Genomic DNA, 9,720 nt, shown 5'->3' with positions numbered 1-9,720 from the left:
GAAATCATACGAGACAACACTTCCCAATCTTGTCCTAGAAGAAAAGAATACTTAAAGGACATGGAATGTAAACAAACAGTGATTTCAAAAAATGCATTGCTTGTGAACCTTAGCTGAAGTTATAACTGAACAGTTTATGTCTTACATTGTGGTTCTTTTTCAGTCAGAGATCAAGTGCCCTATGCCATGGTGAGTGGGGAACACAAGCTGGCTCACCATTAATACTGCTAGGTGGGCCGTACACTTCACGGGTCTTGGTGAAAGCCTACAGGCCATACCACCCTGAAAGCACCTGATCTCGTCTGATCTCAGAAGTTAAGCAGGGTCAGGCCTGGTTAGTACCTGGATGGGAGACCGCCTGGGAATACCAGGTGCTGTAGGCTTGGTGAAAGCCAGACAGTAGTGTGAGGACACCTGCAATATGGAACCTGGGATTGAGAAATAGTTGTGACATCAGCTGCTGAGGGGTTTTCCACATTCTCTGCAAGAGGCTCCTACGGTATCATACATAAACATGTATAGAATAAGTCTTGGATTCTCGACTCCACCTCAGGGGATTTCTGCAAGTTACTTTGTGGAGCCAGTTCTAGATTCGTCCCGAGCAGAGGGTACAATAAAATGCTTGGAATGACCTACCGACTACATTCATTTCCAGTTGTTGTTATCATGAAATGCAGATGTTCTTATGCGAGTGGGCATTCAGAGAAGTGAGTGCAGTACAATCCTCCATGTTTTTACTGGAGTGGATGATTTAGATTTAGTTCAGTTTAAACTACAAACTCTCCACAGCATTAATGCGGAAAATTGGAATTCATGTTGCCAGTTCATTTGAAGGCAGCAGAACATACAAAGCCATTGAACTATTTGACTGCTGAATATACATTGTGTAACAAGTATGGGTCACAGGAATGCCACATCTTTCAGAAAGAATTCAGGCAAATATATTTTCTTCTCTGTAACTAGGTCAAAAAGCGTGCTACCGACATTTGACGTGGAATGGAAATATTGGGCAACAATGCGGGGGCATTTGTGGATTTAAGGGCTACAAAACCCAGACCATGGCCCTCCATATGGTTGGACTCTCGCCACTGGAGCGTGTACCACTAACCCCTCTGGTTTGGCAGTCACAAAGAAAGGAAGGAGCAGACCGACTACCATCCCTTGATGCTGGCGTAGTATTGACCAATAGTAGAGAAACAGTAGAGGAGTGGGTGACCAAGAGTAGCAATCACCGCACAGGTAACACCTGACTACTACCTACTGGGACTCTTCTGCAACAGAAAATCAGCTTAAATGGAGATGGCGAATCAAGCATAGACGGTAATTCAAATCTCTCAGCCAAGCCGTGCATCCTCCAGGAGGAAGCCTCCAGGGAGTAGTGCTTGCACAACAGATGTTCTGCAAATCTCTGCCAGGACCGAGACAGGGTAGGTTACAGGTGCCAACTGGGTCTGGTAGAACGGGCTTGGACATTGATAGAAGAGCTTCCCAATGTACAGCGCAACACAATATTACAACTACTTGATGATTTTAAGCACTGTTATTCTTAAGTGTTAATACTGCTTAATTTAATAGCCCTCCAGTTATCGGCCTTCAGAGCATGAACGGCTGAGTTGGCCCAGTCAGGAAATACATTCGGGAAATGCACATCGTATCACGTGGCAGGAGTATTTAGTAATTAACTCGCTCTGGCTGTAGGGTTTTATGTTGCAGACTTGTCTTTAGCTGAGCCACTGTAGGCATTAAACTGCTTGTCACTACAACACTGTATGGGTGTGGGAAAAAACAGCTAGAAACAACTCTTTGAAATAAATTTCAGCCAATAAGGTTTGAGTGGAGGGCAGGTGCGTCCCAGGCATCACGATGTTTGGATGGAAATGTGCACAGGTTAAAAGTATGTTCAAACCTATGTTGGGCTTCTACATCAAGAACGCTTCTCGCAGACGGTATGGTATGGCCAACATAAAGCATGCCGCCATTGGTTTATGAGGGCTCTGCTTAAGATGGGATGCGACATCTTACAGCCCGCCTTAGAAGGAAACAGATGAAAGCTTGAATCAATGGGGTCTGAACTCCTCTTTGGCGAAGGAAATGGATCCAAGGATTTATTGCTGAATGTAACAATTACCACAGTCTGAGTCTGCTTGTACAACTCATTTTAAAAAGAGATGATGACAAAGTTCACAAGTGCCTGTAACAGGTAGAAGGAAAACAATATTTTTGAGAACTGCTGTTAAAAGGCCTTTCACTGCTTGGGAATGCGGCCAACCCGTGGTGAATTAAGGTGTACTTCAAAATATTTTGTCACATGACCGGTAAGAAAATGACAACTGGCTTAGAGAGAATCCAGAGGTGGCTTTTATTCTCGAAGCTATTTCTACATTCAGGCCCTTCTTCTCGTCTTATTTCTCTCTGTGGCTAAGAACGGCTAACTATAACTGTTGCATTAAATAGTCCCACACTGCAAGCCTCGCTCTAATGATGTGAAGCCGAAGTGAATTGTAAACCAGAAACCACAAATCTCACACCGCAGGTTATACTAAAAAGCAATGAAGCAAAACATCACACCGAGTTCCTCTTTGCTCAGAAACTATGCGACCCATGACTCCTTTGCTGTTCCTTCTTTGGGTGCGATGAGGCGCCAGTCAGTCTTGTTGTCTCATGGGAGCCGGCAGCCAGTTTTGCTGTGTCATGGGTGTTGCTGTACTTTTGTCAGCAGTTCTTCACACACACTGGCGAAGGTGAATTGCCAAATTCGCATGGGGCTGTTACAGCCATCTCTGGTGCTTACTACAGACGTTCAGCAGCCTTGGTTGGTATCTGCTTGGCAATGCTCACACAGTGCCCCACTCAATTATGTTATGGTGATTTTATGAGGTGCTGCAATGTCCCCTGAGCTACATCTCGAGGTACACAGTTCATATTCTCTGAAAAAAACACCATTTTGGGTTCCGAAGCAGCCCAATTCGAACCATTGTGGGTTCAGAAGCAGACCAAACTCAAACCTGTACAGCAGAAATCCAAGAAGGGTTCCCTTAGTGAAAATGCAAGCACATGAGATGACTGGCACCCTTTTGGAGAACATACCTGCCGAACACCATTCCCGTAATATCGACCCACAAGTGACAAATGCAGACTTGTGAACTTGTCATGGCCCATTGAGACTGTACAGCGTTAGATCCTGGAAAAAAACGTGAAATGTACTTCGTAAAACATCAAGACCTTTGAACTGCCTGGATGTATGAGAAGAAGGATCCAAGAACCACATGTCAACGAGGTGGTCCGAAGGACAATGAAAAACAGGGACTCTTTAAAGTAATGATGGGAACAGTTGTCTCTTGGGACCTAGAAAAACAGAGCTCTTTTGGGCACTGGCAGAATAAGTGATTGTTACGGGCAGCTCATGTAGCAGTAACGAACATCACAGGAAAATAACAGAAGCTATTGGTTTTAGGAGTATTTTGCTGGGTGTGCCCCAGCGTGAAAGTATTTTTCTTTTTACATATTGCGGCATTCTAGAGCCGCAACCATCGCAGTGTGTGTCAGTGACGCACGTTTGTGGCATTCCTGATCAAGTGACTGAAGGCCCTGCTGTGCAACGCACTGTGGGCAGGCGCGTACTAACCAATCTATGGCAGTCCTTGGAAGTATGTAGTTTCTGTGTGTCAGTGATGTTCGTCCGTTGCTTTCCAGTTTATGGGTGTGTTCTTTCCAAGCCCCTGCTGTGCAACGCGCTGTACGCATTTAAAGCAATAAAGAAGATTTAATTATATACAGCGCGCAAGGCGCGCGCTCTTAAAGAAAAGAAAAAAAGCAAAGAAAACAAACACGCGTGTGCGACTTTCAAGAAGGAGGCAGCAGGGGGGGAAGACAGGAGGGGGCCTCGCCTGTTTCCCTTCCGGGAACGAGCAGGGGCACCATATGTTTGCAAGTTAATTACAAACATATGGTGTCAAAGCTCGCTCCAGAAAGGAAATCGCCAAACGTGCACGCGTTCCTATTCAAAGCAATGGAATGCGTGCACGTTTTTGGCAGCAAAGCTGAAGCGATGGCTAAAGGTCTTTTCCTATGCAGCGCACGCTGCTAGGCGAGACCTAAAAAGTGGGAGCTATTGACTGGCTAGCATCTTGCAAAGGATTTATTTTCTATATTAATCAGTAAGATAAGCCTGTATGATGAACACTGGTTTGGCGTTTCTCAGGTTTAAGCAAAGCTACAATGAGCGCTTCTCTGCATTCCGGCAAGAGGTTTCCCTCCTTTGCTTCCCAGTGAAACATATTTAGTTAAGTGTGGTGTTAATTTAGTTGAAAAGTGGCAACAGAGTTCTTCCAGAAACCCAGTGTGGTCTGAGTGGCTCCTCAGTGTGATCTGGCAATTGCATCATCTCCAAAATCACAAGATCTAGCCCTTCCTTGTCCTCCAGGTCAAAATGAGGGGAGGATATGGAGGCAAGCCTGGGGCCAGTTCTCTGCGGTCCATGGCCTCCCTTCTACTTTACAGTTTGGTACAGAAGGAGGGGGAAAGGTCAGTTACATCTCGTTTTCCTAGAACACTCATGAATCACTGAGTATTTCATTGACATTTCTTGAGGGATCATCACCCCTGGGCAACTAGTAGATAATTTTAATTGCCTTCTATTCATGTTCATAAATGTGACTTTTTGAGATTAACCATAGCATCTTCACCTTGCTGGTTAGGAGTTGTTTCAAAGATATTTGGGGATCTTTCAACTTTAACTGCGTGTATCGCCTATACTGGAGCTCTGCTTCCAAGAGGTGGGCTTTGAAAAGCATTACTGTTTTCCTTTTGCTTTAATTTAACTGAAGTTGTGACCCGTGGCTTGGCTACGAGGCACTGGTTTAAAGGCCTCCCAGATGGCAACCAGGGAGTCCGCATAAACTACATTGTTTGAGAATTAAGCCTTGAACTCATCCACAACATGTTTGGAAACCTGCTAGGTAGACACCAAGCACTGAGTCTCCTAATGCTTTGGTCTAGGATGCCCTAATGTAAGAATCTTATGCGAATGATCGGAAATAGCCCTTGGAAAGATATCGACTTCCGAGACAACCTGGGCATCACCAAATGCAACAAAGAAGTAATCAGCTTGCAGAAGGACTTTTGGACATTGGATGCAAGCATTGGCAAAGCCAGTATGTCTCACCTATGCGAGAGCTACTGGCTTTGCAATGTGTTTTAGCCATGTAGTATACCAGTGTGGATGCTGTTCAGCATGGCTAAATGTTAATGCTGTGGGATGGGGTAGATTGGAGTGGGGTAGAGTGGAATGGGGTAGATTGGGGTGGAGTGAGGCAGATTGGAGTGGGGGAGTTGGGTAGATTAGAATAGTAGACTGGGATGGGGTAGATTGAATTGGGGAGGGGTGGGGTTTATGGGCGTGGAGTAGATTGGGGTAGATTAGAGTGGGGTAGATTGGAGTAAGGTAGATTGGAGTAGGGTAGATTGGCGTGGCATATATTGTGGTAGATTGGAGTGGGGTAGTGAGTGTGGAGTGGGGAGGATTATGTTAAAGTGGGATAGATTGGAGTGAAGTGGAGTAGATTGGAGTGGAGTGGGGTAGATTGGAGTGACATAGATTAGAACTGGGTAGATTGGAGTGGAGTGGGGTAGACTGAAGTGGAGTGGGGTAGATTGGAGTGGAGCAGGTTGGAGTGGAGTTGGATAGAGTGGGATGGGGTAGATTGGGATGGGGGTGTAAATTGGAGTGTGGTAGTTTGGAGTGGGGTAGACTGGGGTACGGCGGGGTAGATTGGAGTGGAGTAGATTGGGGTAGATTAGAGTGGGTGGATTGGATGGGGTAAATTGGAGTAGCATAGTTTTTGGGTGGAGTAGGGTAGGATAGATAGGAATGTGGTGGAGTGGGTTAGATTGGACTGCAGTGGGGTAGATTTGAGTGGCATGTGGTAGTATTGAGTGAAGTGGAGTAGGGTAGATTGGGTAGAATAGAATGGAGTGTGGTAGATTGGGGTAGAGGCAGGTTAATTGGGTGGATTTGAGGGTGTAGATTGGGGTAGCATAGAGTGAGGTAGACTGAGTGGGGTTGATTTGGTTATATTGAGTGGAGTGGGGGAGATTGGAGTGGAGTTAATTGGAGTGGAGTACATTGGAGTGGAGTGGCGTATATTGGAGGGGAGTGAGGTAGATTGGGCTAGAGTGGGGTAGATTAAAGTGGGGTAGATTGTGGTGGTGTGGAATGGGGTGGGTAAATTGGGGCAGGGTAGATTGGAGTTGTGTGGGGTAAATTGTGGATGAGTAGGGTAGATTGGATCAGAGTGGAGTGGATTGTGGTAAACTGGAGTGGATTGGGGTAGATTGGAGTGGAGTGTGGGTAGATTGAAGTTGGGTAGATTGGAGTGGGGCAGACTGGAGTGGAGTGTGATAGATTGGGTGGAGTGGGGTAGATTGGAGTGAAGTAGATTAGGGTACATTATAGCGAAGTGGGGTAGATTAGGGTACATTGAAGTGGAGTGGGATTGATTGGAGTAGAGTGGAGTGGTGTGGGGTAGGTGGTGTGGAGTGGAGGGGCATAAAGTTGAGTGTTGTGTTGTGTCATGAAGTGAGTGGCATAGATTGGAATGGCGTAGAGTCGAGTGGCATGATGTGTTGCATAGGATCTTAGAGTGGAGGGGCATAGGGTGGAGTGGCATAGTGAGGAGTACGCATGGTGTGGAAGCACACTGTCATGACAGACAACATATTTTCAATTGAAATGACCATTTCATTTGCACCAAAATATTTTTTTATTGCACACAAACGATAATGTGTGTAAATGTTTCCACTGCACTTCAGAATTACAAACAAAATGTGATGCATTTGTTCTGAAATATTCTTAAAGATCAGCACAGTTTTGTTGTGTGCTAGAAGAAAAAACATACTACATCCTCATCTCTTACATGGGTATCCAGCAGGATTGGGCTGTACTCCTCGTCGGGCCGGCGCTGCAATGCCACACGGGAGCCAGAGCAAGGGTAGGAGCACTGCTAGTCGCACGCCCCCCTATTGTGACTATACCTTCCGAGCGACCATCAAACCACCGGTAAGATTGCATAGTATTTAGTACGCTGGTCGGGGAAGAATAAAACAACCCCTCTCTCTTGTTCCTTTCCCCTTTTCTAGGGTGAGCAACAATTTGCTCTTTTGGCGAACCCGTACAGCCACGACCCCACTACTCGGGGTGAGTCAACTTTACGCACATTAACACCGTGCGCCTTGTTTGGTACGTTCCCTACACATTGGTGTTTGTGTCCGCAGTCCAAGCACGGCACCCTTACACTGCGGCAATCACTTTTAACCACGGTGGCTTACCGCGACCCTACAACTGGGGGTGGCAACCACTACGCGGTTGATACACGATCAGTTTAGCTTTCTCGAAGGTCCTAGCACTGCACTCGCGACTCCAATACATTCACAGCGAGTCACATGTGCACCACTTGGGTTTCGCGATCCAGTTAGTCTCCTAGCCTCAGGACACTTTGTGTTGTGTGTATGTTTTTAAAAAAACTCACCTGGAACCTACCTAGAAGTGCACGCCTTATGCGGAGCTCCTGATATCCATCATTATGCATGCACAGCATGACACCTTCCTGGAATTGCTGTCTTGCATTATCTGCATTATCATCGTGAATTATGTTATGAGGATGCGTTTGTGTGTGTTTTTGTTCTCTTTTTGTTCTCTTCCCTTTCAGGTCTCGCACTCGCAGGTCCCACTACCCTCCTGGGACCGCATAGACCCTTGCTGGTGACGTACTAATTTTACTTTCACTGGCAACTGTAGTAGAGATATTCCTGAGCACTTTCTCACCACCACGGCCCTGAAGAATTATTGCCAAGCGACCCGTTAGGGGCATAAGGCAAGAAACATGTTGACCAAACTGACACATTAGTCCCTGTGGATCATTAGTATCCAGACAGGGCTCACATATTTTAATTAGGTTGTTACACCACCAGAATAAATTCAATCCCCAGTGGTGGCACCAGACCTATTTTAAACCACAAACAGACCCACTCACTACACTGTTTCACTTACCCCCACGCACCTATACGGCTGTCTCTTAAAAGATCTCCGATAAAGAGCCCCTACGCGGGAGCTCGTCGGGCATTGCAGCGCCGGCCCGACGAGGAGCACAGCCCAATGATGAAGCATGACACCTTGATAGGTGTGTGAGGGCAATCAATAAGAGACTTGCTCCCCTCCCTATTCCCTTCTCCCCCTTGAGGAACTGCATACCCACTGCCTTTAGCATACCTTTGGAGCATTGTGCAGGACCTCGTAAAAAAGCTCTTGGTTCCTCTTTTCTCAGAAGTATCCAGCAGGATTGTCAAAACAATTCTCTCACTTTGAAGTCAGAGAAAGAAAAATAAAATAAACTCCAATCTTCCTGGAAGAGAGAGCCTGACATTTGACCTCTGTTTTTGAATGCACAGCAAATGTGAAAAGATAAGAACGAGATTTAAAGGCCTGTTTATAGAAAGCGAGTTTGTGGAAGAATACAGTAAACAAGGTTTGGGCAACAGGAGGGACAAACTCAAGCTGGACAACCTAAAACAAATTAAGCCAGCAAATAGAAAGCTAAAAAATGTGAGTTACAGACCACAAAGCCAATGGTAAGCAATGGGCGGAATGCATTCCAAGGTTAGCTTTTGGAAAGACCCCAAGATGTCGTTAGCAAACCAAACAGCTGCGCTGTCTGGTAGGCTTCGACCTAAAAAAGGAGTATGCATGTCTTGAGGGAAGGAGGGCTTGCCAGATGGCTGTCAGGCCTAGGGAAATTTCAAAATCAAATATGGGAGTATGGGAGTATGGCCCGTCCGATTGGTGGGTCTCAAGGTGTGCCCTTCCAATGCCCAGTCCATGATCCCATTAAAGTCATCCCCAGTCAAAAGGTTCCCTGGGGGAACTTCAAGAAGGGCCTCTTCCAATAAAGAGAAAAAAGGATGAAGGGGCATATTAACAAGCCAGGCGATAAAATTATCGCCGCTCTAGCGGCAGAAAACTGCCGCTAAAACGGCGATAATGGGCTTGATAATATGCTCTATGGAATTCCAATTGAAACCCATGTTAGATGTGAAGGACGTCTAACATGGGCTTCAATTGGAATTCCATAGAGCATATTATCAAGCCCATTATCGCCGCTTTAGCGGCAGTTTTCTGCCGCTAAAGCGGCGATAATTTTATCGCCTGGCTTGTTAATATGCCCCAAGGTGCCTAGAGGTGGAGAATTGAGGCATACAATGGTGTGACTTTCAGTTGACCCTGCACTCTACAAGCCCCTTCCCAGACCTGCTAAACAAGAAAAACTGAATGTCTCTGGAGTAAGAATCTGAACTCCTGCTTAAAATCTGCATCAAGCAGATTAGTGAAATCTTATCTCCCAGAACTGGACAGTGAGTTCCTAATAAGTAAGTTGCCTTCAGTAGAGCAGTATCAGGGGAGTGGTGTTTGTCAGTCTTCATTACTGCTCCTCTTTTAATTTTAGCATTCATGCCCTTAACTTTCCAGGCTAATACTTATAGTAGCAGTACTTCTGGGCTCGTCATTCGGTGGGATTTTAAAAGGGATGTAGCAAGAAAATGACCCAGTGAGGTGGACTGCAATGTGAGCCAATCCAAGAATAAAGAGCTGGGAACTCTGATGAACCTGTCAGAACTAAACTAAAAATTAGAAAATCATACTCAGCCCACTCACTATATTTCTAATGT

The 9,720-nt window shown here is 45.8% G+C and overlaps 1 non-coding gene across 1 annotated transcript; it reads left to right on the top strand.

The window, feature by feature from the left end:
* Positions 1 to 263: 263 nt before the first annotated feature.
* LOC146856338 (5S ribosomal RNA) lies at positions 264 to 383 on the top strand. Its single transcript, XR_014958931.1, has one exon. It is a non-coding gene; the product is annotated as a 5S ribosomal RNA (ribosomal RNA).
* The last annotated feature ends 9,337 nt before the right edge of the window (positions 384 to 9,720 follow it).

This window comes from Triturus cristatus, chromosome 4_1 (genome assembly GCF_964204655.1).
Source record: "Triturus cristatus chromosome 4_1, aTriCri1.1, whole genome shotgun sequence".
NCBI classification, from domain to species: domain Eukaryota; kingdom Metazoa; phylum Chordata; class Amphibia; order Caudata; family Salamandridae; genus Triturus; species Triturus cristatus.
Note: the sequence above shows the minus strand (reverse complement) of the source record. Positions and strands in the feature narration are given on the sequence as shown.